The 17,605-nt window shown below is 40.4% G+C and overlaps 1 pseudogene; it reads right to left on the bottom strand.

The window, feature by feature from the left end:
- Positions 1-9,577: 9,577 nt before the first annotated feature.
- LOC123455781 lies at positions 9,578-9,875 on the bottom strand (annotated as a pseudogene).
- Between the last annotated feature and the right edge of the window lie 7,730 nt (positions 9,876-17,605).

Genomic DNA, 17,605 nt, shown 5'->3' with positions numbered 1-17,605 from the left:
CCACAAGCAAGCAAGCAAGCGTACTTCAGTGACTCCAGGAAATTTTCCAGAACTTTACATATATTTAGAATGGAATACCAAATCCATTCCCACACCTTATGGCTGGACCCTAGGATTCACCCAGTGACACCTCCTCCAACCAGGTGGCTAGAGATCTAAAACTTTACTAAAACTGAAGATTTTGGGGGACATCCATTCAAAATACCACATCAGCTTAGATGACTATTATTAGACTCTGATGCACAGCAAGATTCCCCCACCCCACTGTTGACATGGTGCAGGCTGGAGCCTGGCCACTGCTTGCTGAGCCTCAAAGGGACAAAGGGAGAGACTGAGTACCTTTCCCATCACCCTCTTCCCAAGAAGCTTCAGATGTTTGTGGAGGAGATCTGTTTCTTAATGTCACTTGTTGCTTTCTGCTGATGTCCTTTCACCCCAGTATCCCTTCTTACATTTTTCCCAATTTTTAGTTTTTAGTAGAGAGACAGATATAATTGGTATGCCAGGGTCTCTAGCCTCTGCAAACAAACTCCAGAAACATGTATCACCTTGTGCATCTGGCTTACATGGGTTCTGGGGGTTCAATCTGGGTCCTTAGGCTTTGCAGGCAAGCGCCTTAACTGCTAAGCCAACTCTCCAATCCTCAGCTCAACTTAAAAAAAAAAAACAATATTCAAGAGAGAGAGAGAGGTACCAAGGCTTCCTGCCACTGCAAACAAACTCCAGATATGCCACATTGTGCATCTGGCTTTATACATGGGTACTAGGGAATCAAACTGCAAGCAAGCACCTTTAATGGCTAAGTCATCTTTCCAGCATCCCCCTTTTTTGACAACTTCCATACTTACAGACAATAAACCATTATAATTTCCTCCCCTCCCCCACAGTCCCCTTCACAATCCACTCTTTATCATATCCCCTCCCTCTCCCCATGAGTCTCTCTTTTATTTTGATGTCATCATTTTTTTCTCCTATTATGACATGTAAAGGTAGTGCTAGGTACTGTGAGGTCATGGATATCAAAGCTAATTTCTTTTTTTTTCTTTTGTTATTATTGTTATTATTTTTATTAACAACATTTTGTATGGATGCATCATGTGTTGGTACCCTCTTTTCCCTTGTCCCTGTCCCCATTCCTCAGTGGGTTGCAGGCATTCCCTATTTGGTTAGGGTTATGCGTTGTGGGAGCAGCAGTTATTTTTTTAGGGAGGGAATGCCTCTGGAAATGATGTCTCAACCAGTGGCTCTTACAATCTTTCTATCCCCTCTTCTGAAAAATTCCCTGAGCCGTGGTAGGTGAGTTTTAAGTCTACTTAAGTGATGATTTAAAAAATTGTTTTCTTATTTTCCAATTCGTTGATTTCTGCTCTGATCTTGATTATTTCTTTACACTTTAGGGTTGGATTCTTCTTGTTTTTCCAGTGCCTTTAAGTGGACAGTCAGTTATTAGTTTGAGATCTCTTTGTCTTTATCATGAAGGCATTTAGCATTATGAATTTTCCCCTTAGGACTGCCTTCATTGCGTTCCATAAGTTTTGGTAAGTTGTGTTTTCACTATCATTGAATTATAGGAACTTTACAATTTCTTTTTTGATTTCTTCCACAACTCATTCATTGTTTAAAAGTGTGTTGTTTAGTCTCCAGGAGCTGGTGGAATTCCTGATGTGGCTCTTGTTAATTTTTAGCTTTTAAAGTATTGTTATCTGACATGATGCAGGAAGTTATGTCAGTTTTCCTGAATTTATGGAGGCAGGCTTTATGGTCTAATATGTGGTCTATTTTGGAGAAGGCTCCATGTGCTGCTGAGAAGAATGTGTATTCTGTAGAATTGGGGTAGAAGGCAGTCACCATCTTGGCCGGAAGTCCCGATCATATTATTTTTGTCCTTCAGTCCTTTATATAGTATATTACATTTATCAATTTTCATATATTGAACCATCTCTGCATCTTTGGGATAAAGCCTACATAGTTGTAGTGAATGATCTGTCTGATATATTCTTGTATTCTGCTTGCCAATATTTTGTTGAGAATTTTTGCATCTATGTTCATGAGAGAGATTGGTCTATAATTTTCTTTGTTTGCTTTGTCTTTGTCTGGTTTTGGTATCTGGGTGATGCTGGCTTCATAGAAGGAGTTTAATAGAATTTGTTCTTTTTCTGTGGTGTTGGTTCTTCCATGTAGGTCCAGTCAAATTCACCAATGAATCCATCTGAGCCTGGACTTTTAGTTGGGAGACTTTTTATAACTGCTTGGATCTCCATACTTGTTATAGGTCTATTGATTTAATTTTTGTAGGACATATGAATCAAGTAAGTAAACAATTTCTTTCAGATTTTCAAACTTAGAGGCATATGTATTCTTTTTTAAAAATATTTTTTATTTATTTATTTTTTTTATTTGACAAAGAAGGACAGAGAGACAGAGAGAGAATGGGCACATCAGAGCCTTCAGCCACTGCAAACAAACTCCAGATGGGCATGTGCCCTCTTGTACATATGGCTAATGTGGGTCCTGGGGAATTGACTGACTGGGATATTTGACTGATTGTGTTTTTCAGTGCTAGTATATCTGCCTGGTTTTTCTTCAGTATTTCTATTTCCTCATGTCTTATAATGTCCTTTGGCTTTGCAGGAAAGTACCTTAAGCACTAAGTTATCCCTCCAGCCTCATATATATATATTTCAAAGTAGGGTCTTGCTTTAGCTCAGGCTGACCTGGAATTCACTATGTAGTCTTAGAGTGGCTTTGAACTCATGGCACTCCTCTTACCTCTGCTTCCTGAGTGCTGGGATTAAAGGCATGCTCCACCATGCCTGGCCCCCATATATATTCCTAATGTATGATTTTATGAATTTCTTTGGTATCTGTTGTAATGGTGGCCTTTTAATCTCTAATTTTATTAATTTTTGTCTCTTCTCTCTTTTTTGTGGTCAGATTTGCTAAGGGTTTATCAATCTTGTTCATCCTTTTGAAGAACCAACTCTTTGATTGATTCTTTTGATTGTGTTCTTGGTTCCTATTTCATTAATTTCTGTCCTAATCTTTATTATTTCTTCCTGTCTACTGATTTTTGGTTTACCTTGTTCTTCTTTTTCCAAGGTGTTAAGGAGAAGCATTAAATTGTTTATATGTGAACTCTCTAATTTCTTAATATAGGCACTTAGAACTATAAATTTCCCTCTTAGGACTACCTTCATTGTGTCTCAAAGGTTTTGGTATGTTGTATTCTCATTACCATTTGGTTATATGAACTTATTGGTTTCCTTTTTGATTTCTTCAATGACCCATTCATCATTCAATAGTGTACTGTTTAGTCTCCATGAATTTCTGTATGCTCTGTAGTTTTTCTTATGGCTGATTTGTAATTTAATCCCATTATGGTCAGATAATATACAAGGGATTATTTCAATTTTCCTGTATTTGTTAAGATTTGCTTTGTGTCCTAGTATATTTTGAAGAATGTTCCATGTGCTGCTGACAAAAGTGTATATTCTACAGCATTTGGATGGAATGTTCTATATATATCTGTTATGTCCATTTGTTCTATGACATCATGTAATCCAGATGTCTTTCTGTTTGTTTTTTTCTGGGATGACCTGTCAATTGATGACAGTGGTGTATTGAAGTCACCCACTACAATTGTGTTTGGTGTTAATTCCTAAATCTCCTTCAGCTGGAAACCTAGCATTCATAACATGTAAGTTTATGGGGGACACCTTAATCAAACCACCACACCTTCCTATTTACTTGTCTTTCTCTTTGTTGGACTGTATTAGACCTGCCACCTGGACTTCTAGTTTAGATAGTCTGTTTTCTCCATCCATTTTACTGGTGAGACTTTCCACAGTTTTTTATTTGACTGACTGTGTTTCACAGTGCTAGTATATCTGCCTGGTTTTTCTTCAGTAATTCTATTTCTTCATGTTTTGTAATGACCTCCTTACTTCATTAAGATGGTTTCTTGTGTTCTCTTGGAAGTCCTTCAGGAGTTTGTTTTCTTCTTTAGTTCCTTTGTTTTCTTCTTTGACTTCTTTGAGTATAGATGAAATCATTTTTTTGAAATCTTTGTCAGGAATTTCATCTAAAACAGTTGTATTGGGAGTCATTTCAGATGGATTTATAATTTTTGGTGGGATTGTATTGTCTTGATTCTTTGTGTTTCTTGTATTATAATATAGTGATTTTTGCATCCTGAGTTGATTTGACACTTGAGTTTTCTAATTATCTGCAGTGCTCTTACACTTGGAAATCTAACTTTATGTACCTTTAGAGCAGGAGTTTAAGGTACCAAGTGTAGCTCTTGTACTCCAATCCAACCACAGAAGTAATCCTAAGTGTTGAGTTTGCCTGTTATTCAAGTAATCTAGTAGGTTGGATGGAACAATTTACTGGCAAGATTCTAAAATTCAACTGAGTAATATACACATTCAAGAAAAAGCAGCACAGAGTATTCAAGTGTGGGGGTTGAAACAAACAGATGACCTTATAAAGGCTTAAAAAATCCCTAAGGGTGTGTCTTCCTCTACCCCTTTAGTCCTGTCAGCTGAGAGGTTGAGATTTCTGTTCTGAAGTGGGTTCAAGGCCAGCCTGTGTCTGAATCATACCCTATCCCCAATAATGACAGAAGAAAAAGACAAAGGCCCTATGAATCTGAAAGCATCAAAGACAACAATAGTCATCACTCAAATGTAGCTTAATTGAGAATGGTAAAGCCAACCAAGAATATGTAACCCTGACATGGAAAGAGAGATTAGTACTTCCAGTGTAGGCCTGTGTACTTAGCAAAGTTTTGAACTCCTGATCAATTTCTTCTGTCTTGTCTTCCAGTTCAGAGGTTCTGTCTTCCACAGGAGTGACTCTGTTATTGAGGACTTCTAGAGAAATTTTTAAAAGCTCTATTTGATTTTTGTTTTCTGGTATCTTGTTTTGAATCAGGCCCATCTTCTTTTTGAATTACAGTTTCAGGTTAAGGTCAGATTTTCTTGATGTTTCTGGTATTTATTCTTGTATTTGAGCATGTCTTCATTATGGTTACTCATCTGGTTATTGAGATACTCTATTTGTTGATTCATCTTCAATTCATTTATCTCTCTTTTGAGGCCTCTCTAATTTTCTTCAATTAAGTTAGGCCTAGCAACAAAAGCTGTGTGCTGTAAGAGATGATTTTGCTCAATTTCATTTATGTGATTTTTGTTTTTTTGATGATTTGCTTACAGTTCAGCAATTTGCTTGGTCATGGTCATATAGCTTATTGTGCTTTAATTTTTGGATTCAATTTCTGTTGTTTTTTTTTCTTTAGTTTCATTGAGGGCTTCCATTGTGGCACTAGGCACCCTTGGTGGCAATCTCTCAGTTTTATGTCTTTTTTTTCCTTTCTGCTCTGTAGTCTACCCATCTTCAGATAGAAGTCTTATTTTGTTAAGGAGGAAGCAAGTATTTGTTCTTGTAGAATCTTCACGAGTTCTCTTTTAAATTTGAATTGTATTGGAGTAGGATGGGTTTATAACTGCAGATGCACAGATTGTGGGGATTGCAAGTGTAACAAAGGTACCTGGGGAACTATGAGGTGGGGAACTAACCAGGTATTTTGACCTATTCAATCTGTGTACACTCCCTTCTGCACAGGGGATCTCAGAGTTGGGAATAATATTTTAGTTATTTATTTGCTAGGACTGAGAGAGACTGAATGAGAGAGAGAGAGAGAGAGAGAGAGAGAGAGACAGAGACAGAGAGTGAGAGAGGGAGAGAATCTGCACATCAGGGCCTCCAGCCACTGCAAATGAACTCTAGATGCATGTGCCCCCTTGTGCATCTGGGCTAACATGGGTCCTGGGGAATTGAACCTGGGTCCTTTGGCTTTGCAGGCAAACACCTTAACTGCTAAGCCATCCCTCCAGCCCTGAAAAATTATCTTTTATGAAAATACATTTAAGGAAAGATATATTGGTCATAAGTTGACATATATATGTCATATACATTGATATATACATATATACCAATATTGACCTTTAGCTTCTTCATGTACACACACATACATTTACTCACATGCAAACATGTATATACACATTATACACATGTACAAACACACACACACACACACACACACACACACACACACACACATACACACACACATAAACATGAAAACTATTTTAATTTTGATACAGAGTTTTTCTATGTTGCCCAAGCTGGCTTTGACCTTTCCCTGTAGCCTAGGCGTGTTTTGAATTTATCATTCTCCTGCCTCAGCCTTCTAAGTAGTTGGGATTTTAGGTCTATGCCATCACACCTGGTCAGAGCTCTCACTTTGGCAGATATTTGAAGAGTGAGTTTAAGAAGAAGATAATGGATCCAGGAACCCCTGGGAATGTATATAAGCCATGGTGACCAAGTCAGACACAGACCCTAGTGACTCCTAGATGCTGGGGGAGAGGGGTAGGAAAGAAGATCACATTGACATGGGCTCTACTAAACATACTCTTCCTTATGGATGTTCTCCAACATAAAACAGAGAATGTCATCATAAATCCTTGAACCATATGCTTCAGTAGACTGTAAACATGTCCCACCTTATCTTGTCCTTACCTCCTCTGGTTTAATCAGCACTGATACATAATTTTTCTTCATCCACATACAGAACTCTGAGTCAAGGATGCCTATTGAAAGCAGCAATGTCATGCATCATCACACCTGAAATAACAATGCCCTCTAATCTAATGGGTCACCTTTATTCATATTTCTGCATTCTAATGACTGTTCTTTATGGCTGGACTTCTTAAATCAGATTCAAAACATAGTTCATACACAGGGCCCTCATGGCATTTGGGATGTGTGGTGTGTCAGCTAGAATATGGATAGATGGCTGTGGGACCCAGCTGGACAGCTATGAAAGTCTCATACTTTGGAGATAGCAAGGAATCATGTGGGTGTCAGAGCCTGCTTGTCACTCCTAGAATGCCCAACTGCAGCTGGAAATATGAATTTATGAGGCCTGAGGTTCAGAGGACCAATTAGTGGAGGCAAAGCTTGCCACCTGCTAATTACTCCTGTCCCCCTGTACCCATTTTAGTACCTCTTCTGCCTTTGTGCTACCCAACCCACAAGTGGGTGCTATTTAGTTGACAATGTCAGTGCTGGTTTATAGCTTCCTTTCCAATTGGGTGATTTGATAGAAGGTACCTCAAAAGAGGTGCCAATTGATGGGACACTTGCTGAGTGGCTCTTGCTTAAGGGAATACATACTGAGGGAACACCTTATGAGGGATATGGGTACCTTCTGAAGGTCAAACACTGAGGTCACATTCACTGAGGAGACATCTGCTGAAGGGACATCTTCTTAGGCTTTCCCACTGAGAGGATACTTGCTGAGGGGACATTTATTGATGAGACACCATCTGAGGGGCACTAGCTGAGAGAAGACATGTTCAAAGGGCCACCTGCTGAAGAATACTTGCTTAGGGGACACCTGCCTCAGGCTGGCTAGAGGGCCCTGGTTACATCAGTCTGACTGTGATTTTTTTGTGTCTTGGAACTTCAGTATGTCTATAGCAGTGGCCAACAGTCCTCTAGGCAGCAGGTGGCAGCAGTTCTACTCCCAATTCTGAGGGCTGCTGCCAGCAGCTCACACAGCCCTACAGATGTGCCCCTCCCTTTGCCTTTTACTTGACCTGCTCCACCCAAGAGGCTGGCTACCCTGTGTGATGATTTTTTAAAAAAAATTCTGAGCTCTGTTTCTGATAAAAAGTTTGTCAGCCTTGGGCAATTGGAAAATAGTGCACAAATCTCTTGGTACCCAATCAAAATTACAATGTAAGAAGATTCCAGCCAACTTTTGTGAGGCATTTTAAAAGCCAAGGGATTGCACTTTGCTTTCCCTGAGGTACCATTAAAAAGAAGGCAGGAGGAACTGTGGGAGGCTGAGCAGCCACCAGGTCATGTCACCACAGTCTAAGTCTATCAGAAGTTGGCAGTTCAGGCTTGTTATGCAAGAAAGGTCCAGAATATCATCAGGGATGGTGAAAACTATTCCAATTAATAATGATTCAAATTTGTCATGAGTTAATTAGCTCAAAGGAATTAATTAATATGAAACAAGCAATTATGTATCAGGTAGTGAGCTCTCCCAAGGAGGAAGAACAAAGCAAGTTGAGCTCATCTCTGCAGATGCCCCTCCTCTCAAAATGTCACCCAGGGGAAGGGCAGTGGGGAGACAGTGGGTCCTGGGCTTCCTGGTTTGGCAACCACCTTGTTTCCTAGTCTTTGTGGAATTTGTTCATGCTTGCAGGTTGCACCAGAGTTCACTTAGAATTTCTTGTTTATCATAGACTAAAGCATGTATCTGTATGTTAGAAAGCCTGCCTTTTCTTAACCCAGCCAAGTCATAAAAAAGGCTCTGGACTTGGAACACTCTTTGAAGTATTGAGATTCTCAACCATTTCTTCAGGAAAAAAAAAAAAAAAAAAAAAAAAAAAAAAGCTGACATACCATTAATCCTTAATCCCAGCACTTGGAAGGCAGAGGTAAGGAGGATCACTGTGAGTTTGAGGCTACCCTGAGACTACATAGTAAATTCCAGGTCAGCCTGGGCTAGAGTGAACCCTACCTCAAAAAACTAACTAAATAACTAAATAAATAAAAATAAAAATAAAAAAGTAAAAAGAAGCCTTTTAGAACTATCTCATACAAACCAACTACTTATATATAGTACAGCTATGTAATACACAAAAAACGTTACTGGAATGCTCACAATAAGATTTTTTTAACAAGGTTTTTTTTTTCCCCTACTTTGAGATTATAAAAAACATGGTCACACCATAAGTAAAGTCAGAAGTAGGACAGAGAACACTCTGAAGGTTGGTTTGGTCATCTGTTATCATTAAAAATGGCTGACTTGGGCTGGAGAGATGGCTTAGCGGTTAAGAATGGGGGCCCATTCTCTCTCTCTCTCTCTCTCTCTCTCTCGTTCTCTCTGCCTCTTTCTCTGTTGCTCTTAAATAAATAAAATTAAAAAAATGGCCGACTCCTAACAATATGTACAAAAATATAAAATATAAATAAAAAATATGGGCTGGAGAGATGGCTTAGCGGTTAAGCGCTTGCCTGTGAAGCCTAAGGACCCCGGTTCGAGGCTCGGTTCCCCAGGTCCCACGTTAGCCAGATGCACAAGGGGGCGCACGCGTCTGGAGTTCATTTGCAGTGGCTGGAAGCCCTGGCGCGCCCATTCTCTCTCTCTCCCTCTACCTGTCTTTCTCTCTTTGTCTGTCGCTCTCAAATAAATAAATAAAATAAATAAAAAAAAATAGAAACAATTTCCTTTTAAAGTACTATTACGAAAAAAAACAGGTTCTTGGAAGTTTTGGTTTTCTCCTCCTTGGTTGCAAATTCTCATTGTGGTTTTGGTGAAGTGGTGAAGAGTGTGTGTCATTTGTGGTTGCACTGCCTGCAGTGGGTGGGCTGTCCTGCCTTTCTATTCAAAAGTAGATTCTGAGATATTTAGATTCTGAGGTGGGAAGTGGAGGGTGAATAGATCATGGTGGCCTTTTATCAATAACTTTTTCTTTTTTGCTGGCTACTCATCCTAATTGATCTTCTTCTTGGTATCAACATCATCATCCTCATCATGCCCCTTGACCTTAGCTTCCTCAGTCATCCCATCTTCATCTCTATCCTCTTCCTCACCATCACCTTCCTCCTCCTCTTCCTGCACCTTCTCCACCATCTACCTAATTGCCAACTTCCTGTTTCCCATTTTCCTCATTAGCATTCTCAGTGGTAGGGGCTTTTCTTCCATTCTCTGCCTCCTCCACAACTTCCTTCTTTTCTTTCAAATCCTTGGTGGTAATCTTCGAGCTGGTGTCCACCGCCATGTCTGACATGGTGGGGCACTTCAGTGAGTGGATGCAGTGGGTGAAAAGAGAAAGTGAGAGTTCTAGGACTATGATGAAAATGCTCTGGGAGTAAGAAGCCTAAGGGAGAAGGCAGGTGTCAGAGTTGGCTGCAGGGAGCTAAGAGATGACCTGGGAACAATACAAAAAATGGCTTTCCTGAGCAGCCTGTCTTTTTTCTTTTTTAAAAAAATATTTATATGCAAGGAGAGAGGAGAGCAAGATGAAAGAGAGAAAATGAATGAATGAATGAATGAATGAATGAATGAATGAATATGGGTTTGCCAGGGCCTCCTGCCATTGCAAACAACATCAAGATGCATGTGCCTGTTTGTGCATTCAGTTTTAAATGAATACTGGGGAATTGAACCCAGGCAGCCAGTAAGCACCTTTAACCTTAACCATTGAACCATCTCTCCAGACCTAAAGTCTTTTTTTTTTTTTTTGAGCTAGGGTCTCACTCTAGCCCAAGATCACCTAGAGCTCACTACATAGCACAGGCTGGCCTCAAACTCATGGTAATCTTCCTTACATCAGCCTTCTGAATGCTGGCATTAAAGTCCATCATGCTCAGCTTAGGTGTCTAAAGTTTTTATTGAAGTGTTATATCCATTTAGAATAGTGCCTAAGTGGTAAAGATAAGATTTGATAAGTTTCTATAAACTGAACATGAGAGTAGTACTCCATCAAGAACTGGTGTGGTGATCCCTGACCTCAACCCCCTTGGCACTAGGGTCTTGCCATCTGCTCTGATCTTCACAGAGAATATGCTCTTTAATGTTCCACTGTGCATGGTCTATAGGCTCTCTTGTGTGATGGTTCACTATTTCTCACTGCTGATTGTATCAATTGCACAGACAGCTCATGCTAATCCTCTTGACTGCTTCTATTATTATTCAATTTTCTATTATATTCTTTTATTATTTGGTGTGGTAGTTGCTGAGATTATGCACATAGTTTCTTTAAAATAAAAATATTCTTTTTTTTTTGTGAGGTAGGGTCTCACTCTAGCCCAGGCTGACCTGGAATTCACTAAGGAGTCTCAGGGTGGCCTTGAACTCACTCCAATCCTCCTACCTCTGCCTCCCGAGTGCTGGGATTAAAGGCATGCACCACCACGCCCAGCTTAAAATAAAAATATTCTTTAGGGGGAGGGAGAGATGTTTCATTGGTCAAGGCTCTTGCCTGCGAAGCCTAATGACCTGGGTTCAATTCCCCAGTAACCATGTAAAGCCAGGTGCACAGAGTGGTGCATGCATCTGAAGTTTATTTGCATCAGCTGGAGGCCCTGGTGTACCCATTGTCTGTCTCTGTTTCTCTCTGTCTGCTTGAAAATACATAAAAATGTTAAAAAGTATTCTTTAATGGGCTGGAAAGATGGCTTAGTGGTTAAGACATTTGCCTGCAAAGCCATAGGATCCTGGTTTGATTCTCCAGGACCCACATAAGCCAGATGAACAAGAGGGTATATGCCTCTGGAGTTCATTTGCAGTGGCTGGAGGCCCTAGGACTGCAATTCTCTCTCTCTCTCTGCTTCTTTCTCTCAAAGAAATACATAAATAAAATATATTTTAAAAAGTTATTAATCTATATGTTAATGTGTGTATGCAAATGTCTATGTGTGTGAGTGTGGGTATGCATGTGCCATAGCATGTCTATGGAGGTAGAGACAATTTAAATTTTTCCTTTTCTTTTTTCCTTTTTTTTTTTTTGTTTTTTTGGTTTTATGAGTTAGGGTCTCACTCTAGCTCAGGCTGACCTGGACTTCACTATGTAGTCTCAGGGTGGCCTCAAACTCACAGTGATCCTCCTACCTCTGCTTCCCTAGTGCCGGGATTAAAGGCGTGCACCTCCACTCCCAGCCTTTTTTCCATTATTATTATTATTATTAACAAGATGTTTTGTATGGATACATCCTATGTTGGTACCTTCTTTTCCCTCATCCCTGCACTCATGGGGATGTTCCTCAGTGGGGTTGCAGGTATTTCCCATGGGGTTGTAGTTTATGCATTGTGGGAGCAATAGTCAGTTATTTTGGGGGGAGGGGATGCCTCTGGGCATGATGTCTCAACTTGTGGCACTTATGATGTTGCTGCCCCTTCTTCCATATAATTCCCTGAGCCATGGTGGGTGCATTTTAAGTCTACTTCAGTGATGAGCTCTTGGGAGCCTCTAGATCTCTACTTTGGTAGTTGTTGAGTATCCTCAGCATCTGTCTCCTACACCATTATGCTGATTATTAAGAACAACATGGAAGCAGCACTCTAACTCATCTCCCCATTCCTCTCTGAATTCAGTTATGGTTTGGTTGAAGTGTGAGGGGTATTTTATCTCCTCTGGTCTTGCTACCTTATGAAAAAGAAGAACAGATTCTCCAGTGGAGAGTAAAATCAGCATAGTTTAAATGGGATAAGCATTATTAATTTAGGGAGATGTATGTAACCCCGCTTTTAGCCAAAGACTAGTCAGAGCTTGACACTGGAGAACATAATCTTTGTCCCCATAGGATTCTGGTTTGGTCCTCAATTCTAGGTATGGGTTCCTTTACATTGAGCAGACCTCTTAGCCAGTTAGAAAGCTATTGGTTACCCATTGAGGCTGTGTGCCACTATTGCATCGGCATTTACATTGTGTCAGCGTATTTGCTTCTGAGTAGCTTAGACCTCTGATTGCTCAGACCATTGTTGGCCATTATCCCCAGTAGCTCATGTAGCACTTTCCAGCACTAGACAGGTTAACTGTCTCCGGACTGGCTTTCTTCTGAATTCCAGTCAGGTCTCTCTGTTCCATACTTTGTGTCAGCAGCATATGGTGTCTTCAGCAATAGGGTCTTAGGTTTTGCTTCAGGCAGGCAAGTGCTTTGACAGAAAACTGTCTTGATTTGGGGACTTCATAGGGCTCTCTGATGAACAGCTCATTGTGGGTAGCAACCAATCTCTGGTACTGGGAGTTACAGGTCTGGGCAGAAGAAAAATTCTGTTTTTTTTTTTTTAATTTTTTTTGTTCATTTTTTATTTATTTATTTGAGAGCGACAGACACAGAGAGAAAGACAGATAGAGGGAGAGAGAGAGAGAATGGGCGCGCCAGGGCTTCTAGACTCTGCAAACGAACTCCAGACGCGTGCGCCCCCTTGTGCATCTGGCTAACGTGGGACCTGGGGAACCGAGCCTCGAACCGGGGTCCTTAGGCTTCACAGGCAAGCGCTTAACTGCTAAGCCATTTCTCCAGCCCAAGAAAAATTCTTTTAAGCTTAGGCTTCATCCCACCCTCACCAGGGCCCTACTTTTCAGGTGCTCCCCCCTTACTCCTTTTGAGGGTTATATCTTTTAAGTTATCTCCTGTTGGGAGCTGTAGCTGCTCTTTGATCATGAGAACTGAAGCTGTTTTTGGATCTCCAGGCACAGAGGCCTTAATTGTATGGCCTTGGCAAACAGTCTTCAGACACAGAGGCATTTGTGGAGCAGACTTTAGGCACATAGGCACTGTCTGGAAAATTTTCTTTTCTGTATATAAGCTTGTGCTTGCCTGAATAAATCTGAGACCTTGATCAGAATATAGACTTGGTCTCCTTCTTTGTGTCTCTTGTCTCCCATCCAGGTTAATTTCCCCTCAGATCCTTGTTTATGTCCCCACTGGCTGGGGCAAGTGGTGTCCAAATGTGGGGCTTGAGGTATGAAATGTGACCTGGACGTTGCTCGAGTGGACGTCCATCACCCCCATTGGATCACCACCTCATCGGTGAGTGAAGATTCGCATGCAGATCACCGCAGGAGTGCCCACCTGTGATACAGATCTGGAGAGGTAAGAAAAGCAATGCAATTATGGGACAAGCATTAAGTAAGCACGAATTGTTTGTTGAAGGGCTTAAAACTTCTCTCAAGACACAAGGAACACGGGTTAAGAAAAAAGATTTAGTGAAATTCTTGTCTTTTTAGAAGATGTCTGTACCTGGTTCCCCCAGGAAGGAACTATAGATGAGAAGCGGTGGCGCCATGTTGGTGACTGTCTAAACGACTACTACCACTCTTATGGTCCTGAAAAGGTTCCAGTGTAGGCATTTTCTTATTGGAATCTCATAAATGATGTACTACAGGTCCGCCACTATCACCCTGATGTTTCAAAAGTAGTTACAGATAGTGAGAATTTCCTTAAAAATAAATTCACCAGTAGTCAGACCTCCTTCCCTAAGAATGAAGTCCCAGAGAATGCCTACCCCGCTCTCTCTCCTGCTGTGCTGTGGGCCAACAACCCACCCCTTCTCTCCAGGCTCTAATTGTTCATCTATTATCATTCCTATGCCATAAAATGCTGATGATCCGCGACCTAATAACCCACCTCACCTAGTAACCCTCTCTTGCAAGCTACCTATCCAGTTCTGTCTGACTTAAAAACCACCTTTCCCCTGAGAAAGAGGCAAATAAAGCTGAGGGAGAGGCTGAATTGCAGGATGAAGCTACTAAATATCATAACCCCGATTGGCCTCCCCAGGCACTTTTCGGTACATGGTCACCACCCTATAACATAGCACCCCCTTCTTCTGCCCAGCGCTTGATGCTCCCTGTGATCTAGAAGAAATAACTAGACAAGCCATTACTAAACTTTCCTGGGAGGCACAATCTCTTAAGATGGTCCTCTGAGCCAAAAAGGAAAAGTCATAGCTGCTCAAGCAATTATGCGACCTTGATTTAAAAATATGCTCCCCCTCCACTCACCCTGTTCAGAAAACTAAAACCAAAAGTAAAACTCTCCATGCCTTTCCTGTAACTCGCTCCCAACTTAAACCTTTGAAGGAAAAACTAATGAGGCTGAACTGCAGGATCCAGATAGCCCAGAAGAGGGGGAGAAACAAAGGAACCTGCTGGGTCGGAAAGCACTGAGAATGAGGAAGGGGATGAAACTTTACTCATTAAAGCCCAGCGATATCACCATCTTAAATTTAAACATATAAAAGAGTTTAAAAAAAATGCAGTTATTTTGTATGGTCCTATTGCTCCTTTCACTCTCTCACTGTTAGAATCTCTAAGTGAAGACTTACTTACTGTTAATAATTGGGTTATGTTAACTAAAGTTACTTTAACTAGGGGTGATTTTCTTCTATGGAAAGCTGATTACACTGAGAGGTGCCAGGATGCTGCCCACCGTAATTTGGCTGCTGGTGGTTCCTCCAAATTCTGGACACTAGATATACTTCTGGGCAACCATCCCTATGATACAAATGAAAAACAAACCAAATTTCCTCCAGGATTATATACACAAATTCAACATGCAGCTCTCAAAGCGTGGAAGAGCCTTCTCTCTAAAGGGTCAGCTGTCACCACTCTTGCTAAACTCAAACAGGTTCCACAAGAACCTTATCGTGACTTTATCATCTGCCTTACAGAGGCCACTGAATGCCTCATGGGAAAGGAAGAAACAGATAATGAATTTGTTAGACATCTTGCCTTTGAGAATGCCAGCTCAGCCTGTCAAGCAGCTATATTCCCCCATTGCCACGGCAACAAACACTTCTGACTTTATCAAACTCTGTGCTGATGTGGACCCTGTGTCCCACAGCATTGGATTAGCCATAGGAGCGGCCCTTAAAGATTTTACCCAGGGGGGCAAGCTCAAAACTTGTTTTAATTACAAACAACCAGGTCATTTTTCCAGAGAATGCATGGCCCTTAAGGCTGAGTGGCTGCTCCCATCCTCTCTGTACCTGGAAAGTTCTCCCTCAAGGTATGGCTAATAGTCCAACTTTATGTCAGAAATTTGTGGCTAAAGCTTTAGCTTCTACAAGAAGCAAATTTCCTCAATTATATATTATTCATTATATGGATGATATTCTATTAGCTGGAAAGAAAAGACAGAAATCTGGTTACAGAAAACAAAAAAGAAAAAAATGATACAGGGATAAGTAACAAGATGGTTAAATCATAGTTTGTTTATTTTAATTTTTTTTACTTTTGGATGCAAAAGGGTCTTCTGCTGCTGACCATTTTTGGCATGCACAAACCAACACTAATTATGCTAAAGTTATGTGGAAAGATCCATTGACTAACAAATGGAGTAGACCCGACCCTGTATTAATATGGGAACGAAGATCTGTTTGTATTTTTTCACAGAAAGAAAATGGAGCCAGATGTTTGCCAGAATGTTTGGTGCAGCATGCAGGCCATGAGATCAAACAAGATCAAACTGATAATATGGAGTCATCTACATCTTGCTTACAGTGAACTTTACTGGACCTGTGTTCCTGATCCTCCTATATTACATCCAGTGACTTGGGAGAAAAAAAGAAATCATAGTTCTAGTCAATAACAGTTGCTAAGTACGCCATCTAGTGAAAATATAGAATAACATCAAATAATTATGAGTTCATATTCAGGGCGTGGTCTAGGTATTCCACTATACTTTTCGAAGACTAGCATAGTAGGATGTTTTGAAATAAAGGAAAGAAACATTACTGTAAAGCATGTACAAGAGCATGTACAAGGTACAAAGAAGATAAAGCAGGTTCAAACAAGCAGAATTTCTATTTGGCTTCCCTATGGAAATCAAGTTACAGGGGATAGTCCACCAGAGGACTTTATTCCCTGTGAAGGAAATACACCTTGATTCAATAAATCTATAGATTGGAGCAAATGTGTAGGGAAAAAATTTATCAGGTATAATGTTTCTGGATCTACTAGATATGTTAAGGACTGGTGAGGATCAGCAGGCTCCATAGAGAGTAAAACTGAATGGGTTAATGATTGGGTCACTGGACTGTCCTCAGGATTGTGGTGGTCAGACAATGGACATCAGCACACTTATGTGTGGGAAATTGCTGCTGCTATGGGATGTATCAAGGCTACATCTGACAGCAATGATTCAAATAGCCTTCCAAAGGGAACTGTTATGGCCTGTGTTACACCACCATATGCCCTGATGTTAGGGAATATAAGTATTACTTGGTATCATGGGTCTGAGGCAATGTTTAATGTTACCTGTGATAATTGTAGTAGTCTGTCCAGTTGTATTTCTCATGATTCTGGAACTGTAATGATTGTCAAATAACCTGCATTTGTTATGATTCCTGTTAATATTTCAAAGCCTTGGTATTCTGACAAGGGTATTCAAATTCTAGAGGAGGTTAAAAATAGTTTAAGTAGACAAAAGAGAGTTGTAGGTTTAGTTATTGCTGGGATTGTTACATTCATTACATTATTAGCTTCTATTACTACTGCTGCTGTTGCTCTTACACAAGAAGTTCATTCTGTACACTTCGTTAATAATCTAGCTAAAAATGTTTCTGCTGCTTTGGGAGCTCAAGTTACCATAGACAAGAAGTTAGAAGAAAAAAATAGATGCTTTATTTGATGTAGTGACCTATTTAGGAGAGCAAATTCAAGGAATGAAGATTAGAGCTCGATTGTAATGCCATGCAGATTATCAATGGATCTACGTCACCTCTAAAATTTACAATGCTAGTTATAAAGATTGGGTAAAGGTCAAAATGCACTTGGAAGGAATTTGGCACCATGATAACATTTCGTTAGATTTGGTTAATTTACATTCAGAAATTTTAGCTATACAGAACAGTCATCTTGATTTTGATGCCACTAAGGCTGCTAATGATTTACTTGCTGCAATTAAGTCTGTGCTGCCTGGTTGGGACTCTCTAAGTTCCTGGATAGGCAGCTTTGCAGATGTGGGAGTTTGCCTTCTGCTTCTCTTATGCCTATTGCCTATTTTCTTC

Source organism: Jaculus jaculus, chromosome 1 (genome assembly GCF_020740685.1).
Source record: "Jaculus jaculus isolate mJacJac1 chromosome 1, mJacJac1.mat.Y.cur, whole genome shotgun sequence".
Lineage (NCBI taxonomy): Eukaryota > Metazoa > Chordata > Mammalia > Rodentia > Dipodidae > Jaculus > Jaculus jaculus.
Note: the sequence above shows the minus strand (reverse complement) of the source record. Positions and strands in the feature narration are given on the sequence as shown.